The following is a 12528-nucleotide window of genomic DNA, read 5'->3' as shown; positions in this document are numbered from 1 at the left end:
CACATCACTGAGTAGGAATTTAAATTGCAGCAATATTATTAGGAGTAATATTTTATTATACATTTTATTGTGTTTTATGATATGCATGAAGACACTGGAGTATATTAGTCATTAAGGTAATGAGTGTATATTTTACTGTATAGAATTTTAATGGATAAATGACATTTATGTTGGTTATTTATTATTTTACTTAAGGAAATTATGCCTTCAGTACTTATCAAGGGCTAACATTATATCACTTTAAAGAGACAATGAAGGCTTTGGCAGAAAGATAGAACAAATGTGAACTTTTATATCAAACTCACTATTTCATTCCTGAAGACTTATAGAGACAGGAGTGCTGTATTTGTGATAAACCAAAGAATGATCATACACATGCATGTCCCATCCAGAACTAAATTGCTTTGGTTTGGAATCTGATTCTCACTCTCAATAGGTAAGAATTTTTGTATAAGTTTCTTCCTATTTTATTTTCAAGAAAAGAAATAATATTATCATGAGAGTTAATGGGTCAATATGTAAATGAATCACTTAGTGTCTGGTCCAGGGTATATGTTGTAGAGGGGAATATTGTCAAAAATAATATTATCATCAGATAGAATAAAAAATAATACACTAGTTTTAGAAAGCTCCATACTTTCCATTTTTTATATACATTTGATTCTATGCACAACTTAATTTATCAAAATTATTCCAATTTGGCCTAAATAAAATTAGAAAGCAGAGTAAGATAACTTCTTTAATACTAAACTTGCCTTGTCAGAGCTGTTTTGCTGCTATCATGCCTCTTTGATTCTGGACACCCATCATAATATTCCTCCATAGCATCATAATATTCCTCCCTATGGATAATACGTTTCTTTCTGTAAACCAAAAGTAATTTTTAGGAGCAGTAAATGTAAATGAAAACAAGAAGCAAATTTACCTAAGTTATTATGAGAAAAAAGGGACATAAGTCAAATAAAAGTGTTTCCTCACATGGAATTAGCATTGACTTAATGGTAATCATAAAAAAATAGGAAGCCTAACTTGCATTATAAAGGCAGCAAATGTCAAGTATAAATGAGAAATGGTAGCAGAAGTTATAAGAGCTTAGAGAAGGGAAGACTGCCCTTTGTAGGATAGATCATTGGAAGAAGAAATAACCCTGAAAAATAGGTAAGAGCCAGAAAATAGTAAAATTAGGAGGATATATCATACAAGAATGTTATGGTCTAGCTGTGGTGTTTCCCTAAACCTCGTGTGTGAGACAATGCAAGAAGGATCAAAGGAGAAACGATTGGTTTTGAGAATCATAACTCAATCAGTGAATTAATCCCCTGATAGGGATTAACTGAGTGGTAACTAAAGTGGTAGGGTGTGGCTGGAGGAGGTGGGAATCTGGTGCATGACTTTGGGGTATATACTTTGTATCTAGAGAGTGCAGTCTCTCTCTCTCTCTCTCTCTCTCTCTCTCTCTCTCTCTCTCTCTCTCTCTCTCTCTCTCTCTCTCTCTCTCTCTCTCCCCTAACTGATCATGTGAGCTGCTTCCCTCTGCTTCACTATTCTGTCATGCTGTTCTGCCTTACCTCAAGCCCCAACGAATGGAGCTTAAATATCTATGGACTAAGACCTCTGAATCCATGAGCCCCCAAATAAACTTTTCCTCCTCTAAAACAGTTCTAATTATAAACTAATACACTCTTTAAAAATAAGCATGTTAAAGGTATGGAAACTGGTGGGATTATATTAAATATTAGAAAAAGCAGACTTCAAGATAAAAAAAACTTACTGAAACAAAAAGTGGACCAACTTATAATGCTAAAATCTGAAACTCATTGATGAGACATAATCTCAATGTGAATGTCTCTAAAACACAAAATCTAAATAAATTAAGACTACAATAACTAATTTAAAATAAAAAAATCCACCATTTCAATTTGTGATTCTTAACATCCTTTTCTAATTAATTGATAGAAAAATTAAGAAAAAAATTAGTAGGGCTGTCAACATTTGAATATTATTAGTTAATAACTTAATTTAATTTATATTTATAGAATACAATATGCAATAATAACGCAATGCCTATATTTTTAGTGCACATTGATAGTACTATAAAAGAGACCATGTGGTAGGTAGTCCCTTAAATAAGCCTCCATAAATTTTTCAAGATTGAACTCTTACAAAGCATGTTCTCTGAGCACATCAGAAATAAATTAGACACAAAGCAATAAAACATTTAGAAAATCTTTTTACTTATATACAAATCAAATGTCAAAGAAGAATGTCACAAAGTGTTAAAAATACTAGGCTGCCACAAGAAATCAAACATGTGGTTAGAAGTAGTTCTAAGGCAAACTTTACTTCTATAAAATGTGTTACCAAAGAAAACTGACAAGCTAGCACACTTGAACAGACAGAATGCCAATTTTTATTCCTAACATAGCACTGCCTCTTGCTCTGAAAGGGGGAGCTCAGAATTAAAATCTATGCAATTAGCTCATTTTATAATTGGAGAGGGCAAAGGAAACGGTTATAGTTAAAATGGCACAATAGGATCTTACATCTCAATTAATGCTAAATACTATATTCTGAAAATATACCACCAAACTTGCTATTTATCACAAAAGACAAATAAAAATTACTTCAAAGTAAGGAGAAATTTAAACACATAAAAAATCAGAATCTATAGAATTCAATAATTCAATGGTTTAAAAAATGTAGCCATTGGTAAACATTATTCCATTCTGTACATTTTTTATTTTCATTTTTTAATTTAAAAATTATTTTACATTAAAATTTTACATTAAAACATTTAGTATTTTTTATTGTAAAAATATTCAAAATTATTTTTCTAATGTTGAAAAATATATAACACCTGAGGAAATGACAGTAAACTGGAGGAATGGTGCACATCCCCAGAAGTTTTTTTTTTTAATACCTTTATTTATTTATTTATATGTGGTGCTGAGGATCAAACCCAGTGCTTCCCATATACTAGGCCAGCACTCTACCGCTGAGCCACAACCCCAGCCCCCCAGCAGTTCTTTAACACTGGACTTAAATGTGAGGAATTGGCTTCTCAGTGAGGTGGGTAACTAGGGCAAATCACCAAAATTTAGTACTGAACTGTAAAACAAAAAACAAACAAGCAAGCAGCAGAAACAACAACAACAACAATCCTATGGAGTCGTAGAAGTCAGAAACACAAAAATAAGACATAATTTGTTAGAGCAGTGCCAGCTTGGGCATCAGTATGGCTGCCACTGGCAGCAGTAAGACGGAGGAGGGCATCATAAAAAAACAAAAGAGATGGTGTGGCTGGTGTATAAAGAAATTTAAAAATAAAAAAACGAATTGACTTTGGGTAACTTGTTATTGGAAATGAAGGTTGAATTTAACTGCAGAGTCAGTAGGAGAAGTAAATCAGTGAAAGTAAATCCCAAACTAACTCCCATTGAAGGAGAAGCATTCTGGGCATTAAAAAAAAAAAAAAAACTTCTGCTAGGGGATGTGGCTGTAGCTCAGTGGCAGAGAATTTGCCTAGCAAGTGTGAGGCACTAGGTTCAATCCTTAGCACCACATAAAAATGAAACTCATAAAATAAAATCATGCTGTCCATCTATAACTTAAAAAAAAAAAAAAACAATTCTGCCAGGATCCCAGCAGAATTCCCCACTCTCAGAGAAAGTATGTGCTTGCTGTACCAGAGAAGGCAGTCACCCATTGTGATCTAGAGAAAGCTGAATTCCCATGGCCAGGTAGAGGCAGTCACACTGGTAGAGGCAGTCATCGGCTGCATCCCTACAGCTGGGGAAAGCTTTCACTCTTGCTACTGGAGAAAGCTACTACCTGTTGCATTCTCATGACTGGGAAAATTTGCACTCAGGCTACTGCCTGGTGATGTTCTCTGGCAGGGGAAAGTGCATGTTTGCAGAGCCCTGCCTGTACTCTGTCTGCAAAGCCTCACAACTCACTCTCATGACTGGGAGACAGGGACTGGGAATTTCTGCAGCTAATCCAAAATTCCCAGTAGGGGCCAGAACTAAAAAGACTGAAATAGACACAAAGAAATGTCTCTCTGGACCAATTAGACTCTGGATCACAAGGAAGAAAAGTCCCACTGTTGCTGGCACTACAGCAGACACATTGGAGCATCGGCACTCAAGGGCACATGCCTGGTATTTTATATTCATGGTCGTGAGGGTGAAATATGTAGAGGTTTTTTCCTATGCCTCCATAAATTAATTTTACAGAAACCCTAGAGTTTCAGACATCCTGCCGAGACAAGCATTCCCCTTCCAATAGAGAGTACAAAGTAATTCTGAAAAACCCACCCAGAGAGTTCCAAAGTTCAATCTAGACTAAACCCCCAATTACTGAAATCTCCAATTTAGAACTCTGCTGTACCCCCACCAGAGAAACACACAATTCATCAATATCCAAATTGTGCTATTCTACTGTGTACCTGGAGACTGGAAAATGAGATCTATTACAACCAGCTTTGCCTCCTAGTCAAAAAGGCTTGCAGCCAAGTGAGGAACACAAGGCACAGAGCTTAACAACCCAAGTGTTACAAAGTCAAAAACAAAAACCAGCAGTGAACACTCATTCCTGCCAAATGTTCAGCCATGTTAGTAGAAATAAGCCCTTTATTTCTCACCAAGATTTTTCATTTTTTAAAATTATTTTAGTTTTTAATTTTAGTTTTATTTTTTCTTTCCTAATTTCTTTTTCCATTTCTTTTTGTAATAGTCACATTTTAATCTATTTTTATTACTTTTTAATTTATTTTTTATTTTTTTTAAATCATTCATCATATTGTATTACTTTTTTTTAAAATAATTTTTATTTATTTTTATTGTTTAATTTTCGGCAGACACAACATCTTTGTGTGTATGTGGTGCTGAGGATCGAACCCGGGCCGCACGCATACCAGGCGAGCGCGCTACCGCTTGAGCCACAGAGCAAAATGTATTACAGTTCTTATTACATATATAGAGCTCAATTTTTCATATCTCGTTGTATACATAGTATACTCACACCAACTCATGTCCTCATACATGTACTTTGGATAATAATGATCATCACACTCAATCATCATTCATTACCCCATGTCCCCTCCCTTCCCCTTCCACCTCTCTGCCCTCGATAGAGTTCAGATATTCCTTCCAAGCTCCCCCTCCCTATCCCACTATGAATTAGCTTCCTTATATCAAAGAAAACATTGACATTTGGTTTTTTGGGATTGGCTAACTTCACTGAGCATTGTCTTCTCTAACTCCATCCATTTACCTGCAAATGCCATGATTTTATTCCTGAGTAATATTCCATTGTGTATATATGCCACACTTTTTTTCATCCATTCATCTATTGAAGGACATCTAGGTGGTTCCAAAATTTAGCTATTGTGAGTTGTGCTGCTATAAACATTGATGTGGCTGTGTCCCTGTAGTATGCTGTTTTTAAATCCTTTGGGTATAGACTGTGGAGAGGGATAGCTGGGTCAAATGGTGGTTCCATTCCCAGCTTTCCAAGAAATCTCCATACTGCTTTCCATATTGGCTACACCAATTCGAAATCCCACCAGAAGTGTATGAGTGTACCTTTTTCCCCACATCCTCACCAACACTTATTGTTTGTGTGCATAATAGCTGCCATTCTGACTGGAGTGGGATGAAATCTTAGAGTGGTTTTGATTTGCATTTCTCTAATTGCTAGAGATGATGAACATTTTTTCATGTGTTTGTTGATTGATTGTACATCATCTTCTGAGAAGTGTCTCTTCAGGTCCTTGGCCCATTTATTGATTGGGTTATTTGTTGTTATGATGTCTAGCTTTGTGAGTTCTTTATATACCCTAGTGATTAGTGCTCTATCTGATATGTGAGGGGTAAAGATTTGCTCCCAAGATATAGGCTCTCTGTTAACCTCATAGATTGTTTCTTTTGCTGAGAAGAAACTTTTTAGTTTGAGTTCATCCCATTTATTTATTCTTGATTTTAATAATTGTGCCACAGAAGTCTTATTAAGGAAATTGGGGCCTAATCCCACATAATGGAGATTAGGGCTTATTTTTTTTCTATTGGATGCAAGGTCTCTGGTTGTATGCCTAAGTCCTTAATACATTTTGAGTTGACTTTTGTGCATGGTGAGATAAGGATTTAATCTCATTTTGTTGCATATGGATTTCCAGTTTTCCCAGCACCATTTGTTGAGGAGGCTATTTTTCTCCAATGCATGTTCTTGGCACTTTTGTCTAATATAAGGTAATTGTAGTTTTGCGGGTTAGTCTCTGTGTCCTCTATTCTGTACCATAGATCTACCAGTCTGCTTTGGTGCCAATAGCATGCTCTTTTTGCTCTTTTTGTTACTGTTGCTCTGTAGTATAGTTTAAGGTCTGGTATAGTGATGTCACCTGCTTCAGTCTTCCTGCTAAGGATTGCTTTAGCTATTCTGGGTCTCTTATTTTTCCAGATAATTTTGTGTTTGCTTTTTCTAGTTCTATGAGGAATACCATTGGAATTTTTATTGGAATTGCATTAAATCTGTATAGTGCTTTTGGAAGTATGGTCATTTTTGATAATATTAATTCTGCCTATCCAAGAGCAAGGTAAATCTTTCAATCTTCTAAGGTCTTCTTTGATTTCTCTCTTTAGGGTTCTGTAATTTTCATTATATAAATATTTCACCTCTTTTGTTGATTCCCAAGATTGTGTGTGTGTGTGTGTGTGTGGCTATTGAGAATGGGGTAGTTTTCTTCATTTCCCTTTCTGAGGATTTGTACTGATATACAGAAATGCCTTTGATTTATGGGTGTTGATTTTATATCCTGCTACTTTGCTGAATTTATTTACTAGTTCTATGAGTTTTCTGGTGTAACTTTTAGGGTATTACAGGTATAGAATCATATCAGAAAATAGTGCCAATTTGAGTTCTTCTAATTCTATATGTATCCCTTTAATTTGTTTCATCTACTTGCTCTGGCCAGTGTTTCAAGAACAATGCTAAATAGGAGTGGTAAAAGAGGGCATCCCTGTCTTGTTCCAGTTTGTAGAGGGAATGCCTTCAGTTTTTCTCCATTTAGAATGATGTTGGCCTGGGGCTTAGCATAGATAGCCTTTATGATTTTGAGATAAGTTCCTGTTTTTTCCCAAGTTTTTCTAGTGCTTGGAACATAAAGTGGTGCTGTATTTTTGTCAAATGGTTTTTCTGCGTCTATTGAGATTATCATATGATTCTTATCTTTAAGTTGATTGATGTGATGAATTACATTTATTGATTTTTGTATGTTGAACCAATCTTGCATCCCTGGGATGAATCTCACTTGATCATGGTGCACAATCATTTTGATATGTTTTTGTATTTGATTTGCCAGAATTTTATTGAGGATTTTTGCGTCTATATTCATTAGAGATATTGATCTGAAGTTTTCTTTCTTTGAAGTGTCTTTGTCTGGTTTTGGAATCAGAGTGATATTGGCCTCATAGAATGAGTTTGGAATTACTCCCTCTTTTTCTATTTCCTGAAATAAATTGAAGAGTATTGGCATTAGTTCTACTTTAAAGGTCTTGTAGAACTCAGCTGTGTATTTATCCAGTCCTGGGCTTTTCTTGGTTGGTAGACTTTTGATGGCATCTGCCATTTTGTCAATTAAAATTGATCTGTTTAAATTGTGTATGTCATCCTGATTCAATTTGGGAAAATTATATGACTCTAGAAATTTGTCAATGCCTTTGATATTTTCTATTTATTGGAGTACAGGTTTTCAAAATAATTTCTAATTATCTTCTGTATTTCTGTAGTATCTGTCGTGATATTTCCTTTTTCGTCATGTATTTTAGTGATTTGAGTTTTCTCTATCCTTCTCTTCATCAGCATGGCTAAGGGCCTGTCAATTTTACTTATTTTTTTCAAACAACCAACTTTTTGTTCTTTCAATTTTTTCAATTGTTTCTTTTGTTTCAATTTCATTGATTTTAATTATTTCCTGTCTTCTGCTGCTTTTGGTGTTGATCTGTTCTTCTTTTACTAGGGCTTTGAGATGTAATGTTAAGTCATTTGTTTGTTGAGTTTTTCTTCTTTTAAGAAATGATCTCCATACAATGAACTTTCCTCTTAGAACTGCTTTCATACTGTCCCAGAGATTTTGATATGTTTTATCTGTGTTCTCATTCACCTGTAAAAACTGTTTAATCTCTTCCTTAATGTCTTCAGTAACCCATTGTTCATTCAGTAGCATATTATTTAGTCTGCATGTGTTGGAGTGGATTTTATTTTTTATTATATTATTGATTTCTTATTTGATTCCATTATGATCTGATGGAATGCAGGGTAGTGTCTCTACTTTTTTTATATTTGCTCAGAGTTGCTTTGTGGCATAGTATATGGTCTATTTTAGAGAAGGATCCATGTGCTTCTGAGAAGAAAGTATATTCTTTCATTGAAGGTTGGAATATTCTGTATATGTAAGTTAAGTCTAAGTTATTGATTGTATTACTGAGTTCTATAATTTCTTTGTTCAGCTTTTGTTTGAAAGATCTATGTAGTGATGAAAGAGGTGTGTTAAGGTCACCCAAATTATTGTGTTGTGGTCTATGGACTCTTGAACTTGAGAAGGGTTTGTTTGATGAACATAGCTCCTCTATTGTTTGGGGCATATGTATTTATAATTGTTAAGTCTTGTTGGTGTAGGTTCCCTTGAGCAGTATGTAGTGTCCTTCTTTATCCTTTTTGATTGACTTTAGTTTGAAGTCTATTTTATTTGATATGAAGATGGAAACTCCTGTTCACTTCCACAGACCATGTGAGTGTTATTATTTTTCCCAACCCTTCACCTTCCGTCTATAAATGTTTTTTTTTCTATGAGATGAGTCTCTTGGCAGGAGCATATTGTTGAGTCTTTTTTTTTAATCTCTGCTAGTCTATGTCTTTTGATTGGTGAATTTAGGCCATTAATATTCAGGGTTATTATTGAGACATTATTTGTATTCCCAGCCATTTTTTAAATTATTGGTATTTAATGTGACTTGGTTTCTCTTCTGGTTAGATTTTCCCTTAGTCTAATCCCTCCCTCTGCTGATTTTCATCAATGTTTTTTATTTCCTCTTCTTGGAATATTTTGCTGAGGATGTGCTGTAGTGCAGGCTTTCTAGTTGTAATTTCTTTTAACTTTTTTTTTTTAATCATGGAAGGTTTTTATTTCATCATTAAATCTACAACTCAGTTTTGCTGAATGTAAGATTCTTGGTTGGCATCTATTTTCTTTCAGAGGTTGGTATATGTTGTTCCATGATCTCCTAGCTTTGAGGGTCTGGGTTGAAAAATCTGCTGAGATACTAATTGGTCTCCCCCTGTTTGTGATCTGATTCCTCTCTCTTGCAGCTTTTAAGATTCTATTCTTATTCTGTATGCTAAGCATTTTCATTAAAATGTACCTTGGTGTAGATCAGTTTTAATTTTGTACATTTGTTGTACTGTAAGCCTCTCGTATTTGGTTTTCCAATACGTTCTTCCTGCATGGGAAATTTTCTGATATTATCTCATTGAAGAGATTGTGCATTCCTTTGGTATGAAACTCTATGCCTTCCTCTATCCCAATAACTCTAAGATTTGTTCTTTTGATGCTGTCCTATAATTCTTGGATATTTTGTTCATGGTTTCTGACTTTCTTCTCTGTGTGGTCAACTTTATTTTCCAGATTGTATACTTAGTCTTCATTATCTGACATTCTTTCTTCCAAGTGATCTAGTCTATTGATTATGCTTTCTATTGAGTTTTTTTTTTATTTGATTTTTTTTTGTATCCTTCATTTCAATGATTTCTGACTTTTTTTCAGGGTCTGTATCTCTCTCTTGAAGTAATCTTTTGCTACCTGTATTTGCTCTCTTATCTCATTGATGGAGTGATCAATTTTTGCTTGTATTTGCTATTTTAGGTCATTCTTTAATTCACAGATCATTTTAATTATGAACCTTCTAAACTCCTTTTCCAACATTTCATCAACTTTGCTGTTCATAGGTTCTGTTATTATAGTGTTCTGGTTTGTTTGGGGCATTTTCATCCCTTGTTTTTTCATGTTGTTTATGTGTCTTCCTTTCTTGCAGTGTGGATTTGAGATATTAGTTTCTTCCCTGTATTTTTGTAGCACCCATACAGATTGTACTTCCCCTTGATGTTGGACTTTCAGACCCTGCTGTTGTCCCTCAATGGATGCTACTGCTTCCTGGATCTGGGACCTGCATAAGTTGGTGTCAGTAGATCTGGGCCACTAGGGTTGACTTCCTGTGGTAGTCTGCTGGTCAGAAGGGATAACCCTGCACCAGAGACTAGGTTCTGGTGAGTGTCTGACCCAACGGGAAAGAGGTGGACCTGGCTCACTGTGTGCCTGGGCCCCACAGAGGCTGATGTGAGTATATCTGGGCCACTGGGTTTGACCTCCAGTGGTAGGTCTGCTGGTCAGAAGGGACAATTTTGCCTCAAAGGCTAGGCTCTGGCCATCTCTGCCCTGCAGGGACCAGGCATGTTGTGTGCCTGGACCCTGCGTAAGCCGGTGTGTGTGGGTCTGGGCCACTGGGCTTGACCTCCAGTGGTAGTCTCCTTGTCAGAAGGGGCAGTCTTGCACCAAAGCCTAGGCTCTGGCAGTGTCTGCCCCACCAGGGGAGGGGTGAGCTGTACCTACTGAGATCCTGGATCTCTAGTGGGCTGATGTGGGTGGTCTGGGCTGAATCTCAGCTCCTATGGTAGTCTGCTGGTCAGAGAGGGCAGCCCTGAACCAGATGCTAGGCTCTGGTGAGTGTCTGCCCCTCTGGGAAAGGGGTGGATCCAGCCTGCTGTGCGCCTGGACATCAAGGAGGCTGGTGTGAGTGTATCTAGGCCACTGGGCTTGACGTCCCACTCTAGTCTGCTCTGTATTACTTCTTAATTTTTTCATCATGTGTGATTTTGTGTGCCTATACATGTGTGTGGTTTGGTGGAGGTGTGTGTATTCACTACCTGGATAGATTTGAAAAAAAAAATGTTGTGTGCCTATATAGTTTTACTTTCACATTAATTGTTTATTTCTGTAACTTTTTATAATTTAGCCTTGATTTGTCCTAAGAGTGGCTCAATTATGTGTCCTTTTCAGCTACTTTAATGTTATAGTTGCTGGTTTATCCATACCTTCATTTTCATTCCATTAATTTTACTTTAATCACTATCTTCCCCAATAACTATTTTTTTTGTTCTCACATAATACCTTTCTTTATTTTATTACTTTATGTAAATTTTTTATGTCTTCTTCTGAACAGACAGCATATCTTAATTACTACCTTTCCTTCCTTTAATCATTTTTTTTAAATTTCAAACTTTCTGTGTTTCCCACCTAACTTTTTCTGTGTTTAATTGTAATCCCACTAAATAATATGATATATAATCATAAAATTTAGTTACATAAATTATTTTATAGTTTATATATTTCATACCCTATTCTAGTTGTGATTATTAATATAGTGGATGACATAGTAGACATTTGACTTGAATGTCTGATCTTGTCTATAGTTTCGCATTGCTAATACTGAAGTTAAATGCTGACTCTACAATTTCTGAATACATTTAGTCAGCTTAAACACACCCCCATCACCAATATGTAGGTGTTATTAATAAAACCATAAAATCAATAAAGATATTTCCAACCTAAATTTTTATATATATATATATATATATATATATATATATATATATATATATTTCTGTAAACATAATAGACATCTACAAAATATTTTACACCCAAATAGCTGAATTTATCTTCTTAACTGTAGCTCATGGAATCTTTTCCAAAATAGGCTATATTTCAGGTCACAATGTAAGTATTACCAAATACAAAAAAAAAAAAAGATATAATCCATGTATCCCATTGAACCATAATGGAATGACAATATAAATCAATAGCAACATAAGTAATAGAAACCAAAAAAAGTCACAGAGATTAAGTAATAATCTCTTAAATGAAAAATGTGTCATAGAAAAATTGAGAGAGGAAATTATGACATTTTCAGAAACAAATGAAAATTATGATACAACATATCAAAATCTAAGTGACAGTATAAAAGAAACACTAAGAGAAAAATTTTTGCTTTGAATGCCTACACCATATAAATAGAGAAATCCAAAATAAATAAGCATATGTTTTCCCTCAACTTTAGAAAATGAGGTATAAACTAATTCCTAAATCAGTGAAAGACAGGAAATAATAAAAACCAGAGCTAAAATTAAAGAAAATGAGAATAAAAATAATACACAGGATTAATGCATTGAAAAATTGTTCTTCAAAATTATACATAAAATTGCTTAACTTTTAGTGAAACCAACCAAAAGAAATAGAGAGAAGGACCAAATAAACATAATTAGAAATGAAAGAGATATCACCACAGATACCTTTAAATTCCAAAGGGTCACTGGAAAATATTTTGAAAATTTATACTCCAAATAAACTGCAAAATCTGGAAGACATTGACAAATTTTTAGACATATATGACTGCCTAAATTGAACCAAGAAGACATAGAAAA

Source organism: Marmota monax, unplaced genomic scaffold, assembly GCF_021218885.2.
Source record: "Marmota monax isolate L192 unplaced genomic scaffold, Marmota_monax_Labrador192_F-V1.1 WCK01_AAM20220418_F8-fsc00002, whole genome shotgun sequence".
In the NCBI taxonomy this organism is placed as follows: Eukaryota; Metazoa; Chordata; class Mammalia; order Rodentia; family Sciuridae; genus Marmota; species Marmota monax.
This window is presented reverse-complemented; position numbering follows the sequence as displayed.